Below are 27,678 nucleotides of genomic sequence, written 5' to 3'. Positions count from 1 at the left end.
TGCACAAGTCGACAGCACACATCACTGAGCGTGCACACACGCGGCCTTCTGCCTCTCACACGGACCTGTCCAGGCCCCATGGCAGGAAATGCTGGCCCACAGCAGACAGGTGCTAGCGTGACTCACACTGCAAGACCCGGAAGGACAGACATTACTGCTCTCCTCTGACCTCCTGCATCAGACAGGCCACAGCCCCGCCCTGAATTCATTCCAGCTCGATGGTCAACAGCTGTATTGGAACTAGAGCAGCACTGGAAACCCTCCCGGAGAACCCCCGACAGCTGCCCCACGACTCACCACTCTGGCTCAGCCCCTTCTTTCTAGCCTGAATTTGCCCCGCTTGCCTCTCGGCAGGCCAGCGAGCCAGGCTCCAGAGCTCGCTGCTCCCCAGGAGGCACAAGTCACCGCCACCCCGCCTGCAGTGAGAGCAGAGCTCAGCCACGTCAGCACGAGTCTCTAAGCACAAAGAGTTAGGAAACCATGGTGCTAGTCCGTCTCATGGCTCCCGAGCCTGCTCCCATCTTGCCAGGTCCTTGGCCTGGTGCGAGCCAGAGAACGTAACCTACTCCTCAAGGCCCATTTCCACATTCGCCCTCGTGGCCCCAGGCCAGTCCTGTGAACGACCACACCTCAGCATGCGCCCCAAGCACCTTGCCTTCCCACACTGTTGGCTCCGTTTCAGAGGCATCGGCACAGGGTGGCAGGCAGCTGGTCCACAAGGGGAGCTGGTCTTTAAACTGACTCCCCTTGCAGATCGGCTCCCCCGCCACTAGGGAAGTTAAAGTTTGATTGATTAACTAATCAATGGGATTTTCATCGACTATTCAAGTAGTCGATAAGGACTTCCGTGTTCTGCCTCGGAAACGTACTGAAAGACAAACGCTGCGGAGTCCCCCGACCCCGGGCTCCACACGGGCGCTCCCGCTTTGAAATGCACAAGAGCCCCAGCAGGGACTCCTGTACGTTGCAAAGTTGGCCGCCGCTGCCCCATGGGGCTGGAGGGAACCGGCTCATAAGCCAGCTCCCTCCAACATCCCCTATTTCCCCCACCTCACTGCCTCTTTGTAAGTGTCCTGCCCCCTGCCCCAGGCAGGGCCAACCCAACTCAACCAGCCAGGGCTTTGTCGAGCCGGGACTTAAACCCCTCTCGGGATGGAGATTCCACCCCTCCCCAGTGGGGAAGCACTGGAACCCAGCCCAGCACTTCCCCACCCGCCTAGGGAAACAGTTTTTCCTAATTTCCAACCAGACCTGCCCCACTGTAACTCGAGACCATTGCTCCTTGTTCTGCATCCGTCACTACTGAACAGCCTCTCTGCAGCCTCTGTGGAACCTCCCCTCGGGAAGCTGAAGGCTGCTGCAGTAAGATGAAAGCCTAAAACATACGCCAATATAGCACAGGCCTGGCCTGAGGCCTAGCTAACGGACAAAACATGGCAAACATAAAGCAAAGCTAAGCTGCGAGCAAGAGGCAGGCCCCAGCTCACAGAACTTGGCACAAACAGGGCTGAGAGTGCAAAACACTGAATGGTAATAGGCCCAGGTGCAGAACTGGTCATAAGCAGAAAGCACATGGTACCAGCAGCTCATTAAAGAAGACCTTGGTACCCACTCCCCACAGATACAGACTCAGGACCAGGAAAGAGTCTAACATGACAGCACGATGGCTAGAGATGATCTAATCAAACCAGGAGGTACAGGGCGATGGGTAGTAGCTAATAGCATCAGAGGTGGTAACCTGACAACGTCAGCGCTTGATACGTCAGGGAGGTGTGATTTGTTTGTACCTGTATATAAGGTGGTGTCGGGGGGGGTCAGTCTTTGTACGATCTAGGGGGCAGTGGAAATTTCCCACTGACTGAGTCATTCCATTGTGGCAAGTACACGTGTGTAGTGGTTCAGTAGAGTATTGACAACGGTTTCTGCACTTCGCTTAACAATAAACCTGGCCGGGCACCGTCCATCCTTATCTGCTTTGTGGTCTTTGGGGGCGCTCTCGGGGTCTGCTGTGGTCACTGGGCCCACATCATCGGGCACACACACAAGCAGCCTTCTGGCTACCATCATCGATGGAGCCAGAGACCTGGAAGGACACCACAGCAGTAAATCCACCTACCTACAGCTGCTATCAAATCCCCCCCCCTCTTCTCTTCTGCAGACTAAATGAGCCCAAATCCCTCAGCCTCTCCTCATAAGTCATATGCTCCAGCCCCCTAATCATTTTGGTTGCCCTCCGCTGGACCCTCTCCAGTGTGTCCACATCCTTTTTGTAATGGGGGGCCCAGAACTGGACACAAGACTCCAGATGTGGCCTCACCAAAGCCGAATAAAGGGGAATAATGACATCTCTGGATCTGCTGGCACTGCTCCTCCTAATGCACCCTAATAATCCACTCGCTTTCTTGGCTACCAGGGCTCGTATTCAGCTTCTGCACTGTCATCCCCAGGTCCTTTTCTGCAGAACTGCCACTTAGCCAGTCAGTGCCCAGCCTGTACCAATGCCTGGGATCCTTCCGTCCCAAGGGCAGGACTCTGCACTTGTCCTTGTTGAACCTCCGCTGGAAACCGACCACCACCCATGGGCCCGGCCTTCTAGCCAGCTTTCTATCCATCTTACCGTCCATCTATCCAATCTATACTCCCTTAACTTGCCAGGAAGAATGTTGTGGGAGAACGTATGAAAAGCTTTGCTGAAGTCAAGGTCTATCACATCCACTGACTTCCCCATGTGCACAGAGCCAGTTACCTCGTCACAGAAGCTAATCAAATAGTTCAGGCACGACTTGCCCTTGGTGAATCCGTGTTAACTATTCCTGATCACCTTCCTCTCTTCCAAGTGCTTCAAAATGGATTCCCTGAGGATCCCCTCCATGATTTTTCCAGGGACTGAGGCAAGGCTGACTGGTCTGTAGCTCCCTGGATCATCCTCCTTCCCTTTTTTAAAGCTGGGCACTACATTTGCTTTTTTCCAGTCATCCAGGATCTCTCCTGATCTCCACGACTTTTCAAAGATAATGGCCAAAGGCTCTGCAATGACATCTGCCAACTCCCTCAGTACCCTCAGATACACAAATCCATGGGTCCAGATTGAATGTATGTCCAGCTTTTCTAAATAGTTCTTAGCCTGTTCTTTCTCCACCAAGGGCTGCCCACCTCCTTCCCATACTGCATTGCCTGGAGCAGTAGTGTGGGAGCTGACCTCGTCCGTGAATAGAGAGGCAAAGAAAGCCTTGAGTACTTCAGCTTTCCCCACATCATCTGTCACTAGGCTACCTCCCTCCTCCAGTAAGGGCCCCACCCTCTCGGATCACCCCCTTATTGCTTTTGCTCTTTGGATAGTCGACTAGTCGCTTACATCCCTACCCGTCACCCCGCACTGCTGCCTCTCTATCAGGATGGCAGGGGCTCCTTGCACTGGCCCCCGGGACTACGGAATAGTCGTGTAACCGATAGGAATTCACGTGGTTCCATGACTGTTTAGTTACCTAATGGCTGATATCCCTAACTACCTTACCTGACAGACTCAGCGCTCACTCTGCTTAGCTAACAAATTGAAGGTTAAGGGGTGACTTGCTCAGTGCCGAGGTCCCCGCAAGGGGGACACATCTCTGCCAACAGCCTGTTTAGTCGAGCAGAAAGGCCCGGCACGACCTCGTGGCTGGCAGCTGAAGTAAGGAGGAAGGCCAGCGAGGGGGTTTGCCACAGGAACAAGGGTGGTAGTGGGTGCTTCATCACTGGCAATTTCTGGATCAGGACGGGCCATTTGTCTAACGGCTCAGCTCTAGGAAATATTGGGGGCAGGTCTCCGGCCTGCGCTATACAGGCCACCGGGAGATGATCATAATGGTTTCTTCTGGCCCTGCAATTCACTGGCGTGCTCTGTTCAGAGAGGGATGGGCTCAGCCAGCCTACCCCCTTCCGCCCCCGTGTTCTAATCCCCTTCCTGCTCCAGCCAGTTGGGGCAGCAGAGCAGCTACCAGAGTGGAGGCTCTGCTGCAGGTGAACAGGTGGCCAGGAAAGAACTGGCAGGGGCAAAGCAGACACTCTTGCAGCACGAGGGCAAGGGCCCTGCAGCAGGCTGCGCAGCATCCACCTGTCCACACAACTTGCTAGTGCCACAACGGCCCCGTCTCCAGGCTCAGGACTGGCTGGGGGGGGGGGGGAGGCCTTACATTAGCAGCCGTCCGGCCTCTGATTTCCTACTGAGGCAGTTCCTGCCCCACTGAGCAGTGGCTGACCCCACTGCTCCTCACACAGACACCAGCTAACAGCCACTGTCCTGCTTCACCAGGCCACTCCCACAAGACCCCCCTCTGTGGGCAGAGGGGCCAGCAACTGGCCTTGTGAAGCAAGTGGAAACATCAGGTCTCCTGAGACCGGGGCCAGGTCAGCCCCGAGAAAGCCCAGCACCAAGCTCAAAGGGCCTCACACCACATCTCGAGATGGGTGTCTGCTCCATCTCAGGAAATGTGCGGCGCACACGCCCGTCATGAGTCACTGCCGAGGAGGAGAGCTGCAGCAGGGGGACGGAGCGCCGACTCTCTAGGAAGAGCAATACTGCAAGCAGCCAAGTGCTTTCAATGGCAGAGCAGCGGCCAACTCTCCCGTCAGAGAATCTAGATCCTCTCTGGCTACAGCAGGAGCAGGGTCAGGAATTCCCCTTGTTTCCCCCTTACCTTACACCCCACCTCAAGAGCAGGCAGCTCTGCCTCAGCCCACCCTGTCCTCCTCCGTTCCAGGCTTGAGCCCTGCTCCTTCCACATTATGAACAGGGCCTTGAAGAGGCTGGGATTTGATTTGTTCCTTCTCACACTCCCCAGCCAAGTCCACTGAACACTGCACCAGGGCAGCCGGGCAAGGAGCTGTCCCCACGAGCAGGTGCGCACTTCACACTGATGGGAGAGGTGCTCCGCCTCCTCAGACAGCAGCAGGTGGGAGCCCTCCCCTCCACGCAGGGCAACACGGGTGCTCAGACTAGGAATGGAAAGGGTTAACAGGTTACCCAGGAAGCATTCGCTTTATGGCACACTTACCAGGGTAACCGGTTAGAGGCTGCTGCAGGCAGGCCCGGCTGGAGCAGCCTCCCCCTACTGACGCACTGCTGTAGCCTGCTAGGGTCCCTCGGGCCAGGCTACAGGTGTGGGCAGAGCTGGCCCCCGCCTCCCAACCCAGCCTGGCTAAACCAGCCCATGGCATGGCAGGCCTGGCCAGGCTGGAGCAGCATCCTGCCACAGCCAGAGAGCTGCTCCTTCCTGGCCGGACCCTCTGGGAGGCGCAGGGGCTGCTCCGGCCCCTGCCACAGGAGCAGTTAACCGGTTACACTTACCAGGTAACGTTTCACTGGAAGTGCACGGCCCCAACAGACACAAGCTGCTACTGGAGTGCCAGCCCAAGCACACATCAGAGGGAGCAAGGGCCCAGCGCCTGTGCGCCGTCAGCGTCCCACGGGCACAGCAACGGGCCCTTTCGGAACGCCCAGCCGAGAGGCAGCAGTAGAGGTGCACGTGGTGGAGGGCTGAAGGGAAGGGAAGGGATGCCACACGCCAGACCTGCAGGCACGGTTCCAGCATGCCTGTGCTAGGCAGCACGCCCCACGCCGGAGAAAAGACTGGGGACCTGGCAGACGGTAGTGGCAACGATCAGGTCAGTCACGGACACAGCCACACAGATGCTGCCCAGGTGAGGGATGACAAGCCAGAGCCAGGCAAGGACATGCTACACGCAGCACCTGGCACTCAGTATTATGGGACAACCAAGCCCCTCTCTTCCCCAGCGTGCTCAGGGCACACTCTCAATTTCTGCTCCTTAGAGGGGGGAGCAAGAACCCAAAAGGGAGGAAAATGGCACTGAACCCAGAGCTGTTCCCTACCGCCTACCTGGCAGAGAAGGAGATTTCCAACTCACAAAGGGGAGAAGTAGCCAAGGGGTCATGCTGCTTGGAGGCCTGCTGCAGTCTCGTTTCCCTCGAGCCTGCAAGCCAGAGGCGCTGAGCCCCGCGTCTGTCAGGGCAGCTGTGGAGGGATGCCATGCAGACGGCTTGGCAGTCTATCGCACCCAGCAGAAAACTACGGCATTGCGGCACCAGCCAGTTGGATTCAAGCCTGGCCGAACCAGTTCGGCAGCTTTCAACTAGGGGAAAGGTGACTTTCCTGTCCTGCCCTTGGAGTCCGCGTGCCTGGTGCAAGGCTCCAAGACAGAGGAACGGAAGGGCTCTGCTGGAGCACAGTGGTCAGTGCATGCCTGGCAGGGTTCCACACTGAACACTTCAGGAGCCTGGTCTCCTATGCACACAGCCTGCAGAGTTTGGCTCAGACTACCTAGGCAAGCCGTCACGCGAGGCTGCTCCCAACCAGCAGGCAGGGATGGCTTTTGAACCCCAGCATGTCAGGCTCGCTGGGGCCACACGCTAGTGAGCTGAGAACTCCCTGATTGCTCTGCAGCCATTCCTCCAGAGCACAAGTGTCAACAGGGAAAGTTTAGGAAACTCCATGTGGGGCATTGAGGTCCTGGGATTCCACCGCACACAACGGACATACCAGGTCAGACCAAAGGTCCTTCCAGCCCAGTGTCCTGTCTGCCCACAGTGGCCAATGCCAGGTGCCCCAGAGGGAGTGAATCGAACAGGGAAGGATCAAGCCACCTCTCTCCTGCCATCCATCCCCACCCTCTGACAGACAGAGGCCAGGGACACCATTCCTTACCCAGCCTGGCTAATAGCCATTTATGGACTTAACCTCCATGAATTTATCTAGTTCTCTTTCAAATCCTGTTGTAGTCCTACCCTTCACAACCTCCTTGGGCAAGGAGTTCCACAGATGACTGTGCGCTGTGTGAAGAAGAACTTCCTTTTATTTGTTTTAAACCTGCTGCCCATTCGTTTCATTTGGTGGCCCCTAGTTCTTTTATTATGGGAACAAGTCAATAACTTTTCCTTGTTCACTTTCTCCACACCACTCATGATTTTATAGACCTCTATCCTATCCCCTCTTAGTCTCCTCTTTTCCAAGCTGAAAAGTCCCAGTCTCTTTAATCTCTCCTCATATGGGACCCGTTCCAAACCCCTCATCATTTTAGTTGCCCTTCTCTGAACCTTTTCTAATGCCAGTAGATCTTTTGAGATGAGCAGCCCATATCTGTAGGCAGTATTCCAGATGCGGGCGTCCCATGGATTTATATACGGGCAATAAGATATTCTCCATCTTATTCTCTATCCCTTTTTTAATGATTCCTAACATCCTGTTTGCTGTTTTGACTGCCGCTGCACATTGCATGGACGTCTTCAGAGAACTATCCACGATGACTCCAAGATCTTTCCTGTTTAGTTGTAGCTGAATTAGTCCCCCCATATCATATACAGTAGCCCAATGCCTGTGACTAACGCTGAAACGCTGGCAGTTCCCTCTGGGCGGCGCTGTTGCCTCCCGCCGTGGCCCTCGGCTGACTTCTGCACCGCTCAGCCGGTACACCGCGCAGGAGCAAGCGGCGTAAGCAGTCGTTTGGGGCTCGCGCTCCCCATGCAGCGTCCCGGCTGAGCAGCGCAGAAGTCAGCCGAGCGCCACGGTGGGAGGGAACAGCCGGGGGTGGGGCCTGGACAAGCGTGCATCTCTGAAGTCAGGAAAGGGCGCCGGATGCAAAAGGAGGAAAGCGGAGCAGACAGAGGACGCGGAGGAGAAAGAGCGGAGAACGGAGGAGACGGAGGACAGCAAGAGAGAGCGTGAGTGAGACACGCAGCAGGAGGAGGAGAAGAGAAAGAAAGTGAGAGGTGGGAGGGGGAGAAGAGAAAGAGAGAGGCAGGAGGCGGACGAGAGCTGAGAGAGACGGCGAGGCAGTGGGAGGAGAAGAGCGAATGGCCGTTTACGCCGCTTGCTCCTGCGCAGCGGCCCGGCTGAGCGGTGCAGAAGTCAGTTGAGCGCCACAGCGGGAGGCAAAGGGGGGCGGGGTGGTAATGTACATGCCCAGGGCGGGGCCTGGATGAGCGTGCATCCCCAACAGAGACGGGGGGGGGGGGGGAGGAGGAGGAGGAGGAGGAGGAGGAAAGAGAGAGAGAGGGGGGGGGGGGCAGGAGGGGGAGAAGAGAAAGACGGAAAGAGAGGCAGAAGACGGAGGAGAGCTGAGAGAGAGGGGGAGGCAGGAGGAGGAGGAGGAGGAAAGAGAGAGAGAGACATAGAGCAAGAGACCGGAAACTCAGGAGAGAAGACCGACGTGGAGGAGAGACCTGAAAATCCCATCTTATGATGGGCTAATTGGCTAGTTATATGTATATTTGGGGTTATTTTTGAAGTTCTTCACAGTCTGCTTTGGTCTTAACTACCTTGAGCAGTTTAGTATCGTCTGCAAACTTTGCCACCTCCATGTTTACCCCTTTCTCCAGATCATTTATGAATAAGTTGAACAGGATTGGTCCTAGGACTGACCCGTGGGGAACACCACTCGTTACCCCTCTCCAATCTGAAAATTTACCATTTATTCCTTCCCTTTGTTTTCTGTCTTATAACCAGTTCTCAATCCAAGAAAGGACCTTCCCTCTTATCCCATGGCCATGTAATTTACACAAGAGCCTTTGGTGAGGGACCTTGTCAAAGACTTTCTGGAAAAATCTAAGTATACTATATCTACTGACTCCCCCTTGTCCGCTTGTTTGTTGACCCCTTCAAAGAACTCCAATAGATTAGTAGGACAGGATTTCCCTTTACAGAAACCATGCTGACTTTCGCCCAACAAATTATGTTCTTCTACGTGTCTGACAATGTTATTCTTTACTATTGTTTCAGCTAATTTGCCCGGTACTGACATTAGACTTACCGGTCTGTAATTGCCAGGATCGCCTCTAGAGCCTTTTTAAATATTGGCGTCACATTAGCTACCTTCCAGTCACTGCGTACAGAAGCTGATTTGAAGACTAGGTTACACACCACAGTTAGTAGCTCTGCAATTTCCCATTTGAGTTCTCTCAGAACTCTTGGGTGATGCCGTCCGGTCCCGGTGACTTGTTACTGTTCAGTTTATCAATTAGTTCCAAACCCTCCTCTACTGACACTTCAGTCTGTGACAAGTCCTCAGATTTGTCACCTACAAAGGACGGCTCAGGTTTGGGAATCTCCCCAACGTCCTCAGCCGTGAAGACTGAAGCAAAGAAGCGGCTAGAGATGCGAAAGGTTAACTGGTGAGCAGCATGCTTAACCGGGACCAGAAAACATCACCCGTTAACTGGTGGGGGTTGAGTTGCTCCCCACCTGTCACAGGCAGGGGGCTGCTCTAGCCCTGTGGGGCCCACTGTGGATAGGGGCGCTCCAGCCCAGTCGGAGTAGCCCTTCTTTGTGGCATGGGGCTGCAGGCAGGGGCTACTCTCGCTGGACTGGAGCAGCTCCTTCCCACGAGGGAGGGAGGGAAAGGGTGTCCAGCCCATCTGGAGTGGTCCCCCCCCTTTCATCGGTTAAACATTATGATTAACCAATGAAACAGGACTTCACAGCCCTACTGGCAGCCCTTCTGCGCGTTTCAGTCCTGCTCTACGGCAGAATCACCAGTGACAGCAGGCAAGTCACTACCCATTCCCGCAAGCCAGGCTCCCCAGCTGCAAAGGGCGAGTGTTTCAGTACCACCCTCGCCCCCTCCGTGGCCTGGGGCAGACGCAGCGGCGCTGCCTCGACCCTCCGTGGCCTGGGGGAAATGTCAGAGAAGGGCAAAGTGCTCTGTGAGTGCCACCCCTCAGGAGACCAACCCCTCCCCAAGGCAGGAAGCCCAGGAAGCGGCGGGCTAGTCTCCCAGCCTCCTGGCACAAGCCAAGCACCTCTTGCATGCTGAGATGTAGTGCTGGGCCACAGAGCTGCTCCCTCCTCCCCTGACGTTCAGCGGCTCCTGCCAAGAATGGGCACTCAGCACACACTGGGGGGAGGGGGGGAGGGGCAGCAGCAAGTCTCCAGGCCTAAGTCCACTGACTCATGCTTGCGGGGCTTGTGCGATGGGGATAAAAATAGAAGCACAGGTCTTTGCTCAGGCTGCAGCCTGGGCTTGGAGAGTCCCCTCACCCCTTCCCAGTGGCCAAGTCTCAGAGCCTGGGTGGGAACACGCCCATTGCTAGTTTCTATGCCTGGAGCCCGAGCCCTGCAAACGTAAGTCTGTGCCTCAGCCTGGCTCAGCCATGTCACTTCCGGCCGTGTGAATGTCTCCCTGGATTCTCACTGTCCCACCACAGGAAGTGCGTCAGTCTGCACCAGCAGGAGGGACGGAGCAGCAACCAGAAAGGCTTGGGCAGAGCACGGGGAGGAGGAAGGAAGATCAGAGCAAGAGCACTTCCTGCAGCCGCTGGGGGGTGTGGCAACTCCAACAGCAAATGGATGGGCAGGAGATTAGAGCACAGACGCCCAGCCCAAGGAGGACTACGGCGGTGGAACCCAGCAGTGCTGCACAAGTCTGAGGGGTGGATAGGAAGGAGCTGGGTGGGGAGACAGAAGGGAGTGAGGATGTGGACAAACAGAAAAGTACAGTTACAGCTTCTTGACAGGCACATGGGTTAGGCTGTCAACCTTTCAGAGGCAGAGGCCAAAGCCCCAGAGGGGCCCACTCCGCAGTGGGAATAGACAGGGCTTTGCCTGGGTTAGATGAAACACAGGAGTGCAAATTCCACTCTGACTGCTGGGTCCGGCCCTTTAGCTAGTTACCACTGGCTCTCTTGGCCTGGCTAGCCCCCAGCCAAAGCATCACATGTACACGGGGACCGAACCGAGTGTGGAGAAGGCACAGGCACACTGAAGAGTTCTGGAAATCAAGAACCACCAGAAGGACTTCAAGGGGTCTGGCTGGCTCCTGAAAGCCCACCATGGGATCAGCCTGGCTACTTGAGAGGCACCTCTCCCTTTGCAAACACACCTCCCAGCAGAATGCAGCTATCGGCCAGCTACAAGAGCATGGAAAGAGAGCAGGAAAAAAAGTTTACTGAGGAGCCAGACCTAGGCTATGGAATGCACTTCTGCAACTCCCTGTCTCTCCCCTCAACCTGCCCTGCTCTGGAGTGGGGACAGACCTCTAACTCTCCCCTCCCCCTTTATGTAGGGCAAAGAGTATTTGGTGTCAACCCTTGGGAGGGATTTCACTCCTACAGGGAAGTCACATGTCCCAGTAAACCCAAGGCACTGAGCAGCCAACGAGGACAGGGCCCCTCCCAGTCCACACCTCCACCATGGAGAGACAGACAGCTCAAGGCCACAGAGACAGAAATTAGGGAAATAAAATCCTGTTGAATTGGTTACCTGGTTAAACATGATGCTTAACTGGTGAGCTGATTGGGGGGCAGACAAGGGGACTGCTTCAGCCCAGCCCTGTCCACAACAGGCACATTACAGGCAGGGGCAGCTCTGGGTGGCTGGAGCAGCCCCTGCCCACACAGGCCACTTGTAGGGCTGGAGGGGGAGCTGCTCCAGCCCCCACCAGTTAACCAGAACCACCGGTTAACCTTTCACACCCCAAGCAGAACTGGCGACAGGGACTGGGAAAGCCTGTCCACCCTGCAGCCCCATACGCCTGTGATCCAAAGCAGCCTTTGGATTCCGTGCCCACTGGGATGCACCTATCCGCTCAGAGCCTGACTGCAGCTTCCCGGGGCCACCGGCTGATGTTCAGGGTCACAGATTGGATGAGATGGGCCAGCCCAGCTGTCCCTTGGCCAGTGCTACTGGCAGTTGCCTAAGAGATGCTTTAAGCCACAGGGAGCGAGCTCGCTGACCAGCCCTGGCACCCTCTGCTGTACGCTCTCTGGTTCCACTCCAGGGAACAGCGACCTTGCTCCATCCCAGGGTGGCTGATCCCGTCACAGGGCAGGAAGTGAAGAACCCATGAGAACCTGCTCCACACAGGTCCCCTCCTCCACTAGCGCTAACACATGCTCTAAGGCAGCCGTGGAACAGAGTACTCACACTCAGTCTGACCAGGATCAGACAGCCCCTGCACTCTGGTGCAGCAGGGCCAGCTACGTTCCCAGAGCCTAGCATCTCTGCTCTTCCTGCATGGAGATGGTCCTGTTCTCAGGGACTGGCTTCTTCCCAGGAGCATTTCAACCTGTTCCACCTGTCTGACAGGAAAGGGCAAGGTTCCTTCCAACAGCTGCGCCATGGCAGGGTGCACACAGGCCACAATCTAATCCACACATGGACTAGCCTTTCTGAGGGCTTATGCTCCTGTTGGCTCCATACAACACAGCACCCCATCACACAAGAACTAGGGGTCACCCAATGAAATTAATAGGGAGCAGGCTTAACACAAACCAAAGGAAGTGTCTCCTCATGCAACACACAGTCAACCTGTGGAACTCCTTGCCAGAGGAGGTTGTAAAGACTAGGACTTTAACAGAAACGTCCTAGAAAAAGAACTAGAAAGATTGATGGGGAACAGGTCCCTCGATGGCTCTTAGCCAGGCTGGGCAGGGAGGTGACCCTAGTCTGTCTGTCAGGGGCTGGGAATGGGCGACAGGGAGGGATCGCTGGAGGATTCCGTGTTCTGTTCACTCCCTCTGGGGCACCTGGGATTGGCTACTGGCAGCAGACAGACACTGGGCTACATGGCCCTTTGGTCAGACCCATGTTCCCCCTTCATCCCTCTGATCTCTGCAGCCGACCAGAGCCTGGGCCCGCCCCGTACACAGGCCAGCTGCAGGGAGAGAACGCTCTGCCTCTGCCATCACCCTGTGCAAACAGGAGGCCCCGAGCCCGACCAACACGTGGGGAGACGTTGCTCAGGGAGTCTGAAGGAGCCAAGCTTTAGGGTAGACATGGCCAGGTCGCCGTCTCATTACCGATCTAACCCCCAGCTCTGGGGAAGGGCATTTACTACAGCGATGGAGATCTCCCTCCATCGCTCCACTGCAGCCTTTCCAGCCCAGGCACTCCTGTAGCAAACCACCCACCGCTCCTCCCCGAGCCCCCAGGCTGAGCTCGGTGGCTAGCCTGAGTGCCAGCCAGAGCTACAACCTCCGCGCAGCCAGCCCTTGAGCACTAGGCTGCCCACCCAGGCTCAGGAGATAGGGTCCAGCACTAGGCGGCCCGTCTGAGTCAGGCAGCTGTTCAGCAGGTCTGGCTGGAAGGTCAGCCCAGCCAAGAATCTGCCCTGGCCGCATTTGCCATGTGGGAACAAGGCCCAGCCCAGGGTCCTTACCCCCTGCAGCAGGAGGCATACCTGCCACCCACACAATGGCACAGTGGTGCAAGAACAGAGCCTCCTTGCCCCATGCACCCCACTCCCAGCTGAGGCCGAGGGCAAAACCCCAGCACACAAGGCCAACAGTCGGGTTCTTGGCTGCTCCCTCGCTGTGTGCAGAGCTCTGACCGCACCTGAGCACGCGGGACTGGCAACAGAACCCCCAGCACAGGGGCTGGCAGCCAAAAACCTGAGGCCCAGGGTCGGCAGTAGGGATGCCAGGTGCTAGGCTGGGGGTGCAGCAGTACCCGCTTCCCTATGGCAAAGGCCTTCCCAAGGAGACTCTCTTCGGCTTACTGACAGGAAGAGTTTCCTCGAGCACCTCTCCCATTTCATGCCACCTCACCCCGACCAGCACCCTGAACTCCCCCACTTCCCCAGGCAAAGGGAACAAAGCAGAGCAAGTGATCCCAGGGGAAGCTGCACAGAGCACTAGAGAGACTGCCAGGGAGCAGGAGTCAGTACAGGCACACAAGAACGCCCACCAGAGCCACAGCGCCTCTGCACATAGTTCCCTACCACCCACCATGCACTGGCCACACCCCAAGAAGCCTCTCAGGAAAGGCAACCACAGGCAGAAGGGGAAGGGGCGGGCCAGTCAGCTGCTGAGTCACTGCCAGTCCTGCCCAAGAATGGGGGCTGATAGCCACTTAATTATATGGTCCAGGAGATTCGAAATTCCTCCGCCCCCTCTCTGCACAAGCACAGCACTGATCCCCTAACGCACAAGAACTCCACAAGCCTCCTTCAATCCGGCACTGGCCCCCCAGCGCCAGTCCCAAGAGTCTCCTTCCCACAGATGTTCCCGAGAGACCCACACAAAGGCCATGCACCTACACGCACAGGCTCTCATGAAAGCCAAGCTTCATTCCAGGCCGTGCACAAGGCCTGGCACTGCCATCCGGCACGGGGGGGGAGAGCAAGGAATCTCTCAATGGGACATTGATGCCATGGCCTGGAAGGGACACGGCGCTCTCATGCCATGGAGCCGGCAGCCAATCCCAAGAGTCAGAATGCAGCTGAGCCTGCAGCAGGTGCCACGCATGGACTGGTAAGCTGCCCTGCAACAAGAGGGGCACCGGGACAGTTGGGAAAAGTCACGTGAACATTTGCTGTTCTGTGCCCCCAAACAATTCCCCTCAACTCCCTCATCCGCGGAGCCCAAGTCCTGCTTCACACAGCGCATGCAGCTTGGAGGTGTGGAACCCCTCTGGCGCGTCCCAGTGGAACGTTACCTTTTCTCCAGACAAAGCTGGCGCTCAGGGATGGGCTTGCGATTTCTTCTGCTGCTAGCTGGAACAAGACAGGAAACCCCTTAGAACAGGAAGGAGAGCGCTGAGTAGCAAGAGCTGGAATCAGGGAGAATGGTCCAGCCAGGAGAGTGGGAGTGGCCCTAGGGAAGAGCTCCTGGCCCAGGTGAGATGCTCAGAAGAGGTGGAGCCATCAGGTACTTGCCAAGGCAGCCAGAGCAGGCCAGGCAGAGGAGATGGGAGTAGCTGGAGGAGGGACACGCTGAGCAATCTGTGGCACCCACGTGACAGGAGCAGCTCCGACTGTCAGGGCCCAGGGAACGGGCAGCACTGCTGGGGGCAGGGCAGTGCCTGGAGACCCAAGTGTCCTCAGCACGTGCCTGCACTCGCCCTCCATGTGAATGGGGAGGCTGCTCAACACCCGACGGTTGGATGGATGGGTGTGGGGAGGCTCACACTGGGCAGGGCAGCCAGACCCCCCCCACACAGACGCCTGCACTACCCGCCAGACTCCCCCCACACGCACCTGCATACTACATGCCAGACCCCCCACACAGACGCCTGCGCTACCCGCCAGACTCCCCCCACACGCACCTGCATACTACATGCCAGACCCCCCACACAGACGCCTGCACTACCCGCCAGACTCCCCCCACACGCACCTGCATACTACATGCCAGACCCCCCACACAGACGCCTGCGCTACCCGCCAGACTCCCCCCACACACACCTGCATACTACATGCCAGACCCCCCACACAGACGCCTGCGCTACCCGCCAGACTCCCCCCACACAGACGCCTGCGCTACCCGCCAGACTCCCCCCACACGCACCTGCATACTACATGCCAGACCCCCCCCACAGACGCCTGCGCTACCCGCCAGACTCCCCCCACACACACCTGCATACTACATGCCAGACCCCCCCACACAGACGCCTGCACACTACCCGCCAGACTCCCCCCACACACACCTGCACACTACCCGCCAGACCCCCCCCACACAGACGCCTGCACACTACCCGCCAGACTCCCCCCCACACGCACCTGCATACTACATGCCAGACCCCCCACACAGACGCCTGCGCTACCCGCCAGACTCCCCCCACAGACGCCTGCGCTACCCGCCAGACTCCCCCCACACACACCTGCATACTACATGCCAGACTCCCCCCACACACACCTGCATACTACATGCCAGACCCCCCACACAGACGCCTGCGCTACCCGCCAGACCCCCCCACACGCACCTGCATACTACATGCCAGACCCCCCCACAGACGCCTGCACACTACCCGCCAGACTCCCCCCACACGCACCTGCACACTACTCGCCAGACTCCCCCCACAGACGCCTGCACACTACCCGCCAGACTCCCCCCACACACACACCTGCACACTACCCGCCAGACTCCCCCCACACACACACCTGCACACTACCCGCCAGACTCCCCCCACACACACACCTGCACACTACCCGCCAGACCCCCCCCACACACACACCTGCACACTACCCGCCAGACCCCCCCCACACACACACACCTGCACACTACCCGCCAGACCCCCCCCACACACACACCTGCACACTACCCGCCAGACCCCCCCCACACACACACCTGCACACTACCCGCCAGACCCCCCCCACACACACACACACCTGCACACTACCCGCCAGACCCCCCCACACACACACCTGCACACTACCCGCCAGACCCCCCCACACACACACCTGCACACTACCCGCCAGACTCCCCCCACACACACACCTGCACACTACCCGCCAGACTCCCCCCACACACACCTGCACACTACCCGCCAGACCCCCCCCACACAGACACCTGCGCTACCCGCCAGACCCCCCCCACGCACCTGCACACTACCCGCCAGACCCCCCCCCACACACACCTGCACACTACCCGCCAGACCCCCCCACACACACACCTGCACACTACCCGCCAGACCCCCCCACACACACACCTGCACACTACCCGCCAGACCCCCCCACACACACACCTGCACACTACCCGCCAGACTCCCCCCACACACACCTGCACACTACCCGCCAGACTCCCCCCACACACACCTGCACACTACATGCCAGACCCCCCCCCCACACAGACACCTGCGCTACCCGCCAGACCCCCCCCACGCACCTGCACACTACCCGCCAGACTCCCCCCACACAGACACCTGTGCTACCCGCCAGACTCCCCCCACACCCGCATATTACGTACCAGGCCCCCCCACACACACACACACGGCCCCCCCCACACACACGCCAACCGCCCCCCGCGCGCGCTCCCCGGCGCCCCCGCGCGCTCCCCGCCGCGCTCACAGCTAGGGCGAGCCAGGGAATCGCCCCCGCCCGCAACGTGACCGTGACCTGGCCCCGCCCCCCGGGCCCGGGCTCCCGCGGGCCCGCCCCGCCCCTCCCCGGTCCGCCCGGCCCCGCCCCGCCCGGCGGGGAGCCAATCACAGCGCGGCCCCACGCGGCCAGGGGCGGATCTAACACGGGCGGGTGGGGGGGCTGTCTGGGGAGGGGCTGGAACAGGGGCGGGGGTGGGGGGGACGCGGGTGGGGGGGCTGGAACAGGGGCGGGGGTGGGGGGGACGCGGGTGGGGGGGCTGTCTGGGGAGGGGCTGGAACAGGGGCGGGGGTGGGGGGACGCGGGTGGGGGGGCTGTCTGGGGAGGGGCTGGAACAGGGGCGAGGGTGGGGGGGCTGGAACAGGGGCGGGGGTGGGGGGGGGATGCGGGTGGGGGGGCTGTCTGGGGAGGGGCTGGAACAGGGGCGGGGGTGGGGGGGGATGCGGGTGGGGGGGCTGTCTGGGGAGGGGCTGGAACAGGGCCGGGGGAGGACACGGGGGGGGGCTGGGACTGGGAGGGGCAGGGGCTAGAACAAGGGCTGTGGGGGGGGGGGGTCAGGCTGGGAGAGGGCGCAGGGCCTGGGGCCCTCCAGCTAAGGTGGAGCAGGGCCTGTGGGAGGAGGCACCGCTGCCCTCCCAGCACAGACCACTTCTGCCCCCTCCCTGGGTTGTGGCTGTCACCCTTGTCCCCGCCCCCCCCAGACCTGGCAGGCCACAGGGCTGAGCTCTGTAGAAAGACTTCTGGTCACATCCTGGCTCTTACGCTCTCTGGCCTGTCCACGGGGGTTGCGAAGGGTTGGAGGGCCACCTTGCGCTCCGGCCAGCCAGGGGAACATGGGGGCTGATTCTCCCCGCCCCCACTGATCCGCCAGGAGGCAGGGCTAGGCCCCACTCTTAGGGGAAGGGGTGGGAAATCAGCCCCAGCCTTCCCCTGGCTGGCTGGAGCACACTTACTTCAGGGACCATGGGGGGGAGGGTGTTCACATCGCTGCAGAAACACCCCCCCCTTTCCACAGAAATCTCTGTACCAGTCTGACTATTCCAACCGTGTCCTACCCCATCTGCCAGCTTCTAGAAACACTGGACTCTCCCCCCTTGGCCACCAGCATGCCCCGGACTCACTGGCTGACAGATTGAGTGGGACTGGCTTCTCAGAGACACATCTGCCCAGCTAACTAGCTGCTAGCTGGAGGGTACATGCACAGTCCCTGGAGAGTAGCATTCCCAGGGCACCAGCTCTAGGCTAATCTGAAAGCTCTTCTCAGACCAAACACTCCCATCCACCCCTCTGTCCCACACATCACCCTATGATACTACGACATTATGCTGCACTGTTGCTAAAGTCAGTTACGAGCCACAAACTTCACCATTCACAGAATCATAGAACCATGGAGCTGGAAGAGACCTCAGGAGGCATCAAGTCCAGCCCCCTGCCCTAGGCAGGACCAATCCCAACTCAATCAACCCGGCCAGGGCTTTGTCAAGCCGAGACTTAAACACCTGTAGGGATGGAGACTCCACTGCTTCCCTGGGGAACCCATCCCAGCGCTTCCCCACCCGCCTAGGGAAAGAGTTTTTCCTAATATCCAACCTGGACCTCTCCCAACTCATCTTGAGCCCATTGCTCCTTGTTCTGCATCTGTCACTACTGAGAACAGCCTCTCTCCAGCCTCTTTGGAACCTCCCTTCAGGAAGTTGAAGGCTGCTATCAAATCCCCCCTCACTCTTCGCTTCTGCAGACTAAACAGACCCAAGTCCCTCAGCCTCTCCTCATAGGTCATATGCTCCAGCCCCCTCATCATTTTGGTCGCCCTCCACTGGACCCTCTCCAATGCGTCCACATCCTTCCTGTAACTGGGGGCCCAGAACAGGACACAATACTCCAGATGCGGCCTCACCAAAGCCGAATAAAGGGGAATAATCACATCTCTGGATCTGCTGGCAATGCTCCTCTTAATGCATCCTAATATGCCATTAGCCTTCCTGGCTACAAGGGCACACTGTTGACTCCTATCCAGCTTCTCATCCACTGTCATCCCCAGGTCCTTTTCTGCCGAACTACTACTTAACTGGTTGGTCCCCATCCTGTACCAATGCTTGGGATTCTTCCGTCCCAAGTACAGGATTCTGCACTTGTCCTTGTTGAACCTCATCAGATTTCTTGTGGCCCAATCCTCCAATTTGTCTAAGTCACTCTGGACCCTGTCCCTGCCCTCCAGTGTATCTACCTCTCCCCCCAGCTTAGTGTCACCTGCAAACTTGCTGCGGGTGCAATCCATCCCCTCAGCCAGGTCATTAATAAAGAAGTTGAATAAAACCAGTCCCAGAACCGAACCTTGGGACACTCCGCTAGAAACCGACTGCCATCGAGCCGTTGATCACTACCATTAACAGCCAAGTTACTGTTCTGAGGAGAGAATGCAGCGGTGCAGAGTTCAAACCAACAGGAGTCTAACTCTTCCCGAGACCTTCCCTTTAGCAGGCCGCGATTTCCACCTCCTCATCTCAGCAGCACCTAGATCAGTGCAGGGCAATCTAGGAGTGGGCCGCCCAAGTGGCCCTCCTCCATCTCAGTGAGTCAAGGCTGTTGGAACCAAGACGGTCTCCCAGAATAAGGCTCTAGGCCCATAGAAACCAGTAGAATCTGGCAATCCTGCAGGGACTAGCCTGTGTGTGTCAGAGGGTGGGGATGGATGGCAGGCGAGAGATCTCGTGATCCTTCCCTGTTCAGTTCACTCCCTCTGGGGCTGGATGGACCTTTGGTCTGACCCAGCATGGCCATTCTTATGGGCAGTGGTAAACGAGAGGACTCGCGGGCCACACACAGAACTCCAGGGGGCCTGCAGTCTGTCCGCCACTGCCCTAGACCTAGATCAGTGGTTCCCCACTTTTTATCCCGGGTACTGGCAAATCTGTTGGCAAACTTGTGGCGGACTGGCAAACGAACATGCAAATAAAACATTTCCTGTTTGCCAAAATACGGACCCCTGCCCCCGCATACATTCCAACCCTGACTTCTGCAGCCCCCCCATTATTTTATTCAGCCCCAGCGGCCAGAGCAGCTATCCACCGGATGGAGCAGATCCCACTCCCTGCCATGCAGGTTCCGGCCCCCTCCTCCCCCCAGCAGGCCCCAGCCCCCTCCCCACCCCCTGCCCAGCAGGCCTCAGCCTCCCCCACCACACAGCTGCAACAGGCCCCAGCCCCCCTCCCTTCTCCCGAACAGGCTCCACCCACCCACCACAGCGCCAGCCCCTCCGCTGGAGCAGGCCCTACAACCCACCAGGCGGCTGCAGCCCAGCCCCAGCTGCTCACCCCACGGCTGTGGCCTCACTCAGCACCACAGCCGCTCGTCACATGGCCCCACCTGCTCGGCCACGTCATCAGCTGGGACCGGGGCCACAGTGAGGATGCCCCAGTAGAGCCAGCCTCATCACAGCCCTATTCCGGCTCCAGCCTTGCCTGCCACCTTGGCTGCTGCAGGGAATTCCCTTCTAGGGAACCCCAGCGGGCGGGCGCTGCCGGGAACAGCTGACCCAGATGGCCTAATGATTCCCTCTTACCTCAAACAGAAGGATGGCTGGCTAAAGAAAGCTACTGGATTCCCATGGAGAGATGGCAGTTTCAGGGGCCCCATGGTGGGGCACTTCCATTTGAACTCATTGACGCCTTCTCCAGAAGGGGATCTAAAATCGTGATCGATACAGGTTCCCAGCCTGTGCTCAGGGCTAGCGTAAGCACAACACGCTGCCTGGAACAGGGCCTGTCCCGGCTCTTTTGTACTGTTAGCGAGCACCACACTTTTCAGTACTGGTCTAGACAATGCATTTGGGGGAGCGGGTCTTCAGATGAGCCCCCACCTTTCGCCTCCAGCACTGCACTTCCTTGCGCTGCACTGGGGCACTGTGTTACCATGTCACCATGTCATGCTCAGTCTCATCCATGTGCTCATAGTCTCTGCAAGGGCATGGGAAGCAAGGTGGGTGCTGATTGCACACACCACAGACCGAGAGCCGCATGCTCCCTTTGTGGCCAATCCCAGCACGGCTACGGGTCAGTCGGCACAGCCCAGCGAGTAAAACTGCCCTGTCTCTGGAGACCATCTTGGTTACAATAATCCTGTGGCCCACCCGTGCAGCCCACTCGCTAGCCTAGGCTGCCCAGCACTGGTCTACACTGCCATTTGACACTTGCCAGGCTGCAGGGCTCTAACCGGCCAATAGACGTCCTGGCTCAGGCTCCAAGCTGATCTCTGCAACCCTCTCACTCCTAGTGCCTCAGACTGCAGCTTAAGCGCAGAAGCCTACCCTGCAGTTAGCCAGCCCCGCAGCTGAGGAGCTGAAAACAGCTGGCATGGGCCAGCGTGGGTTTGAACTGCAGTGTAGCCAGAGCCCCAGTCCGACCTCCTGTTGATCACTGGCCAGAGAATTTCATTCATCGGTTTGTTAGGCTAAAGCATCTCTTCCAGAAAGGCCTCCGCATCCCTTGGGAGGTTGTTTGAGTAGTAAGTCACCAGTGGGAAACATTTGCGCCTAGTTTCCAATGTGATTGTCTGCCTTCTGCTTCCACCGATTGGTGCCTTCTGTGCCTTTCAGCACCTGCTGTCCCCTTCCTTTGGCGGTACTTACATGCTCATTAAACCACCTCTCCATTTTTTTTGGTAATATTTGGACTGGAGTTCTTTTAGTCTCTCACTCTTAAGGCATTTTCTCCAGCCCTTCAATTCCTTGTGTGGCTCTTCTCTGCACCCTAACCAATTTTTCAACATCTTTTTTTAGAAGGAGCTTGGAATGGGATCTAGGTGCTCTTGTCAAATGCCACATTTAAAAAGCAATACATCAAACTTTCATCTCAGCCCCACAGCCAGCCAGAAAACCAGACCGACCAAAGGCCTACGACAATGGATGGTCTTTACAAGACAAACTAAATAGCAACAGAACTGAGATGATGGGGGAATGAATTCTGAGAGAAGGGGCCTCGGAGAGCATCACCCCCAGCACCCGCCGTACAAAACAGGTAGCTCAACTAGAGCCTATATAAGAACATAAGAATGGCCGTACTGGGTCAGCCCAAAGGTCCATCTAGCCCAGTATCCTGTCTGCTGACAGTGGCCAGCACCAGGTGCCCCACAGAGGTAGACCGAAGACAATGATCAAGCGATTTGTCTCCTGCCATCCCTCTCCAGCCTCTGACAAACAGAGGCCAGGGACACCATTCCTACCCCCAGCTGACAGCCTTTTATGGACCTAACCTCTATGAATTTATCTAGCTCTTTTTTAAACTTTGTTCTATTCCTAGCCTGCACAGCCTCCTCTGGCAAGGAGTTCCACAGGTTGACAACACGCTGTGTGAAGAAGAACTTTCTTTTATTAGTTTTAAACCTGCTACCCATTAATTTCATTTGGTGTCCTCTAGTTCTTCTATTATGGGAACTAATAAATAACTTTTCTTTATCCGCCCTCTCCACACCACTCATGATCTTATATACCCCTATCATATCCCCCCCTTCGCCCCCGTCTCCTCTTTTCCAAACTGAAAAGTCCCAGTCACTTTAGCCTCTCCTCACATGGGACCTGTTCCAAACCCCTAATCATTTTAGTTGCCCTTTTCTGAACCCTTTCCAAGGCCAAAATATCTTTTTTGAGGTGAGGAGATCACATCTGTACACAGTATTCAAGATGTGGGCGTACCATAGTTTTATACAGGGGCAGTAAGATATTCTGGGTCTTATTTTCTATCCCTTTCCTAATGATTCCTAGCATCCTATTTGCCTTTTTCACCGCCGCTGCACCCTGTGTGGAGGTTTTCAGAGAACTGTCCATGATAACTCCAAGATCTCTTTCCTGATTTGTCGCAGCCAAATTACCCCCCATCATACTGTACGTATAGTTGGGTTATTTTTCCCGATGTGCATTACTTTACACTTATCCACATTAAATTTCATTTGCCATTTTCTTGCCCAATCACTCAGTTCGGTGAGATCTTGTGGAGTTCTATCCTGACACAGGCCCTTGTGCTCACCCGGGTGAGGCCTCCACGGCAGACCTTCCAGCACACAACTACAATGCTGCAGCTGAGCCGCTGTCAGGTCTCCGGCATAGCCCCTCCGTGCTGCAGGGACAGAGCTCCCAACACCTCCAGGAGGTCTCAGCTGTAGCAGCACGGGTGGGGTTACCTCAGCTCCCCAGGGAGCCACAAGCTAGGGGTACACTCAGAATCTTTGGCTCTTTCTTCTGTCCAGTCAGTCGCTCCTCACTTCACCTCAGCAAAAAGCCAGTTTCCAGGCACGTCACCTCCGCCTGCCACAGCTCTCTCCCCACTCCATGCCCTCTCCCCCCTCCCTCCCGCTTCCCCTTCCTTATCTGTTCAGACAAGCACCTCAGCCTCGCCTTTAACCATTCTAGCACCTCTAGCATCACTGCAGCAGTGCCTCACTGCCAACGGCCACCCTCTTCCCTGGCTCCCACAGGCAGACCCGTCTGCTTTTTCACTGCTGCCCCTGGCCTCTGCCACAACCTCTGCAGTGTCATCACTGCATCCCACCAAAAGTCAGTGTCACGAGGCCTCCAGGGCCTGTCAGCTGATAGCGGGCAGCGGAAGTCCCTGCTGCAACAGGTAACCTGTGCTCAACTTGAGGGTTATTGGTACCATTTCTCCCACACAACCACCCACTGACTCCACCTGCAATGACTTGTCCTTCACCTAGGCCTGGCTTACAATGCCAAGTGCTATTATATCAATGCCAGTTGGCTAATACCATAGCGAACACACCCTGCTGGGCTAATAGTTCGCTCTCACCGTTGTGACACCACGTGCGGCCGAGCCGGGAAGACACATCAAAGAGTCCTTTGGAGCTTACTTGCCTCAGCCGGAGTATCACTGGGAGGGGGGTTAAACTTCTCTAAAGAGCAGAGAGGGACAACTGGGCTTCAGGAAGGCCTGGCCCTGGGAACGCTTTGCAAGAAGAGAAAAGGACTCTCCAGGTTTGAGGGCTTCCAAAAAGCCTGGCTTAGCCCCATGCAGCACCATGGGCACAATGCAGTAATGGGGGGGAAGGGCTGTGTCATGCCAGGGGGTCAGAGGTGGATGAGCAGAACAGCTCCTGAGAGATTGGCTGAAGCAACCTGAGACTCCCAAGCACTTCTCCAGCTTGTTCCAAGCCCTGCTAAGCCAGACCACCATGCTACCACTGCCAGCCACCGGGCCCTCGCACAGTGCTGGGGCACAGGTTTACACGCCCCAGCCCCAGCAAGTGAGGGGCAGTGCCTCACCCCACAGCATCTCCCTGCTTTCCTCCCAGGGCTCCAACACTTAGCACGGCTAGGAACCCTGCCTCAGCTATGGCCCGGCACAGCAGGGCTCAGCCCCCCATGCAGCTCTGCACACACACACACCCGCCATGGCAGTGCAGGGAGCCCCTCCCCCCCACAGGCAGCCCTGCATCTCCCCCTCCCCCAGACACAGCAGTGCAGGGACCCCCCCCCATGCAACCCTGCACCCCCCCGCCACGGCAATGTAGTGCCCCCCCATACAGCCCTGCACCCCCCCACCACGGCAATGTAGTGCCCCCCCATACAGCCCTGCACCCCCCCCACCACGGCAATGTAGTGCCCCCCCATACAGCCCTGCACCCCCCCGCCACGGCAATGTAGTGCCCCCCCATACAGCCCTGCACCCCCCCCGCCACGGCAATGTAGTGCCCCCCCATACAGCCCTGCACCACCCCCCGCCACAGCAATGTAGTGCCCCCCCGTACAGCCCTGCACCCCCCCGCCACGGCAATGTAGTGCCCCCCCCGTACAGCCCTGCACCCCCCCCCGCCACGGCAATGTAGTGCCCCCCCCCCCCGTACAGCCCTGCACCCCCCCCGCCACGGCAATGTAGTGCCCCCCCCCGTACAGCCCTGCACCCCCCCCGCCACGGCAATGTAGTGCCCCCCCCCCGTACAGCCCTGCACCCCCCCGCCACGGCAATGTAGTGCCCCCCCCCCATACAGCCCTGCACCCCCCGCCACGGCAATGTAGTGCCCCCCCCCCCCGTACAGCCCTGCACCCCCCCCCGCCACGGCAATGTAGTGCCCCCCCCCCCCGTACAGCCCTGCACCCCCCCCGCCACGGCAATGTAGTGCCCCCCCCCATACAGCCCTGCACCCCCCCCGCCACGGCAATGTAGTGCCCCCCCCCCCGTACAGCCCTGGCACCCCCCCGCCACGGCAATGTAGTGCCCCCCCCCCCGCACCACAGCCCTGCACCCCCCCCCGCCACGGCAATTGTAGTGCCCCCCCCCCATACAGCCCTGCACCCCCCCGCCACGGCAATGTAGTGCCCCCCCCCCCCATACAGCCCTGCACCCCCCCGCCACGGCAATGTAGTGCCCCCCCCCCGTACAGCCCTGCACCCCCCCCGCCACGGCAATGTAGTGCCCCCCCCCATACAGCCCTGCACCCCCCCGCCACGGCAATGTAGTGCCCCCCCCCGTACAGCCCTGCACCCCCCCGCCACGGCAATGTAGTGCCCCCCCATACAGCCCTGCACCCCCCCGCCACGGCAATGTAGTGCCCCCCCCCCCGTACAGCCCTGCACCCCCCCCGCCACGGCAATGTAGTGCCCCCCCCCCCGTACAGCCCTGCACCCCCCCCGCCACGGCAATGTAGTGCCCCCCCCCCATACAGCCCTGCACCCCCCGCCACGGCAATGTAGTGCCCCCCCCCCCCATACAGCCCTGCACCCCCCCCGGGCAGTGCACCCCCCCAGGGCAGTGCACCCCCGGGCAGTGCAGGGAGCCCCCTCGTGCTGCCCCGCCCAGGCCCAGGCCCAGGCCCCGCCGGACTCACCCGCCTGGCGCCACCGGGAGCTCGCGGCGCTTCCTGCCCGGGATGCAGCGGCCTCGCGCTTCACCCCAGCGCTCTGGCACCGCCCCCGCCGCCCGGCCGCCGCTGATTGGCCCGGCCCGGCCCGAGAGGGGCGGGGCGAGCTGCCCCCCACCGCCACCTGCTGGCCGCCCGCGCGCGGCACCCGGCACAGCGCGGGGCGGGGCCCGGCTCCGAGCAGGGGAGCTGCGATCCGGGGGGGGCAGGGGAGCTGCCATTCGGCGGGGGGGCAGAGGAACGGGGGGGGCAGGGGAGCTGCCATTCGGCGGGGGGGCAGAGGAAGGGGGGGGCAGGGGAGCTGCCATTCGGCGGGGGGGCAGAGGAACGGGGGGGGCAGGGGAGCTGCCATTCGGCGGGGGGGCAGAGGAACGGGGGGGGCAGGGGAGCTGCCATTCGGCGGGGGGGCAGAGGAACGGGGGGGCAGGGGACCTGCCATTCGGCGGGGGGGCAGAGGAACGGGGGGGCAGGGGAGCTGCCATTCGGCGGGGGGGCAGAGGAACGGGGGGGGCAGGGGACCTGCCATTCGGCGGGGGGGCAGAGGAACGGGGGGGCAGGGGACCTGCCATTCGGCGGGGGGGCAGAGGAACGGGGGGGCAGGGGAGCTGCCATTCGGCGGGGGGGGGCAGGGGAACGGGGGGGCAGGGGACCTGCCATTCGGCGGGGGGGCAGAGGAACGGGGGGGCAGGGGAGCTGCCATTCGGCGGGGGGGCAGAGGAACGGGGGGGCAGGGGACCTGCCATTCGGCGGGGGGGCAGAGGAACGGGGGGGGCAGGGGAGCTGCCATTCGGCGGGGGGGGCAGGGGAACGGGGGGGGCAGGGGACCTGCCATTCGGCGGGGGGGCAGAGGAACGGGGGGGCAGGGGAGCTGCCATTCGGCGGGGGGGGCAGAGGAACGGGGGGGCAGGGGACCTGCCATTCGGCGGGGGGGCAGAGGAACGGGGGGGCAGGGGAGCTGCCATTCGGCGGGGGGGCAGAGGAACGGGGGGGCAGGGGACCTGCCATTCGGCGGGGGGGCAGAGGAACGGGGGGGGCAGGGGAGCTGCCATTCGGCGGGGGGGGCAGGGGAACGGGGGGGCAGGGGACCTGCCATTCGGCGGGGGGGGCAGAGGAACGGGGGGGCAGGGAGCTGCCATTCGGCGGGGGGGGCAGAGGAACGGGGGGGCAGGGGAGCTGCCATTCGGCGGGGGGGGGCAGGGGAACGGGGGGGCAGGGGACCTGCCATTCGGCGGGGGGGCAGAGGAACGGGGGGGCAGGGGAGCTGCCATTCGGCGGGGGGGCAGAGGAACGGGGGGGGGCAGGGGAGCTGCCATTCGGCGGGGGGGCAGAGGAACGGGGGGGCAGGGGAGCTGCCATTCGGCGGGGGGGGCAGAGGAACGGGGGGGCAGGGGAGCTGCCATTCGGCGGGGGGGCAGAGGAACGGGGGGGCAGGGGTGCTGCCATTCGGCGGGGGGCAGAGGAACGGGGGGGGCAGGGGAGCTGCCATTCGGCGGGGGGGCAGAGGAACGGGGGGGGCAGGGGAGCTGCCATTCGGCGGGGGGGCAGAGGAACGGGGGGGGCAGGGGAGCTGCCATTCGGCGGGGGGGGGCAGGGGAACGGGGGGGCAGGGGACCTGCCATTCGGCGGGGGGGGCAGAGGAACGGGGGGGGCAGGGGAGCTGCCATTCGGCGGGGGGGGGCAGGGGAACGGGGGGGCAGGGGACCTGCCATTCGGCGGGGGGGGGCAGAGGAACGGGGGGGCAGGGGAGCTGCCATTCGGCGGGGGGGGCAGGGGAACGGGGGGGCAGGGGACCTGCCATTCGGCGGGGGGGGCAGAGGAACGGGGGGGCAGGGGAGCTGCCATTCGGCGGGGGGGGCAGAGGAACGGGGGGGCAGGGGAGCTGCCATTCGGCGGGGGGGCAGGGGAACGGGGGGGCAGGGGACCTGCCATTCGGCGGGGGGGGCAGAGGAACGGGGGGGGCAGGGGAGCTGCCATTCGGCGGGGGGGGCAGAGGAACGGGGGGGGCAGGGGAGC

The 27,678-nt window shown here is 59.9% G+C and overlaps 1 protein-coding gene across 6 annotated transcripts in view; it reads right to left on the bottom strand.

The window, feature by feature from the left end:
• Window positions 1-25,766, bottom strand: part of ELOVL1 (ELOVL fatty acid elongase 1) — a 36,526-nt gene extending 10,760 nt beyond the window's left edge. Inside the window, exons 1-2 of one of the 6 annotated variants that reach the window (XM_075914589.1) lie at window positions 25,633-25,730; window positions 14,424-14,481 (exon numbers count right to left, since the gene is read on the bottom strand). The gene's annotated coding sequence lies outside the window, so the exon portion shown is untranslated. Of the gene's footprint in view, window positions 1-5,876; window positions 6,050-14,423; window positions 14,503-16,770; window positions 16,856-25,632 lie in introns of those variants that run through there. The other 5 variants (XM_075914592.1, XM_075914591.1, XM_075914590.1 and 2 more) reach the window with 5 other exon arrangements.
• Window positions 25,767-27,678: the final 1,912 nt, after the last annotated feature.

Source organism: Pelodiscus sinensis, unplaced genomic scaffold, assembly GCF_049634645.1.
Source record: "Pelodiscus sinensis isolate JC-2024 unplaced genomic scaffold, ASM4963464v1 ctg65, whole genome shotgun sequence".
In the NCBI taxonomy this organism is placed as follows: Eukaryota; Metazoa; Chordata; order Testudines; family Trionychidae; genus Pelodiscus; species Pelodiscus sinensis.
This window is presented reverse-complemented; position numbering and strand designations above follow the sequence as displayed.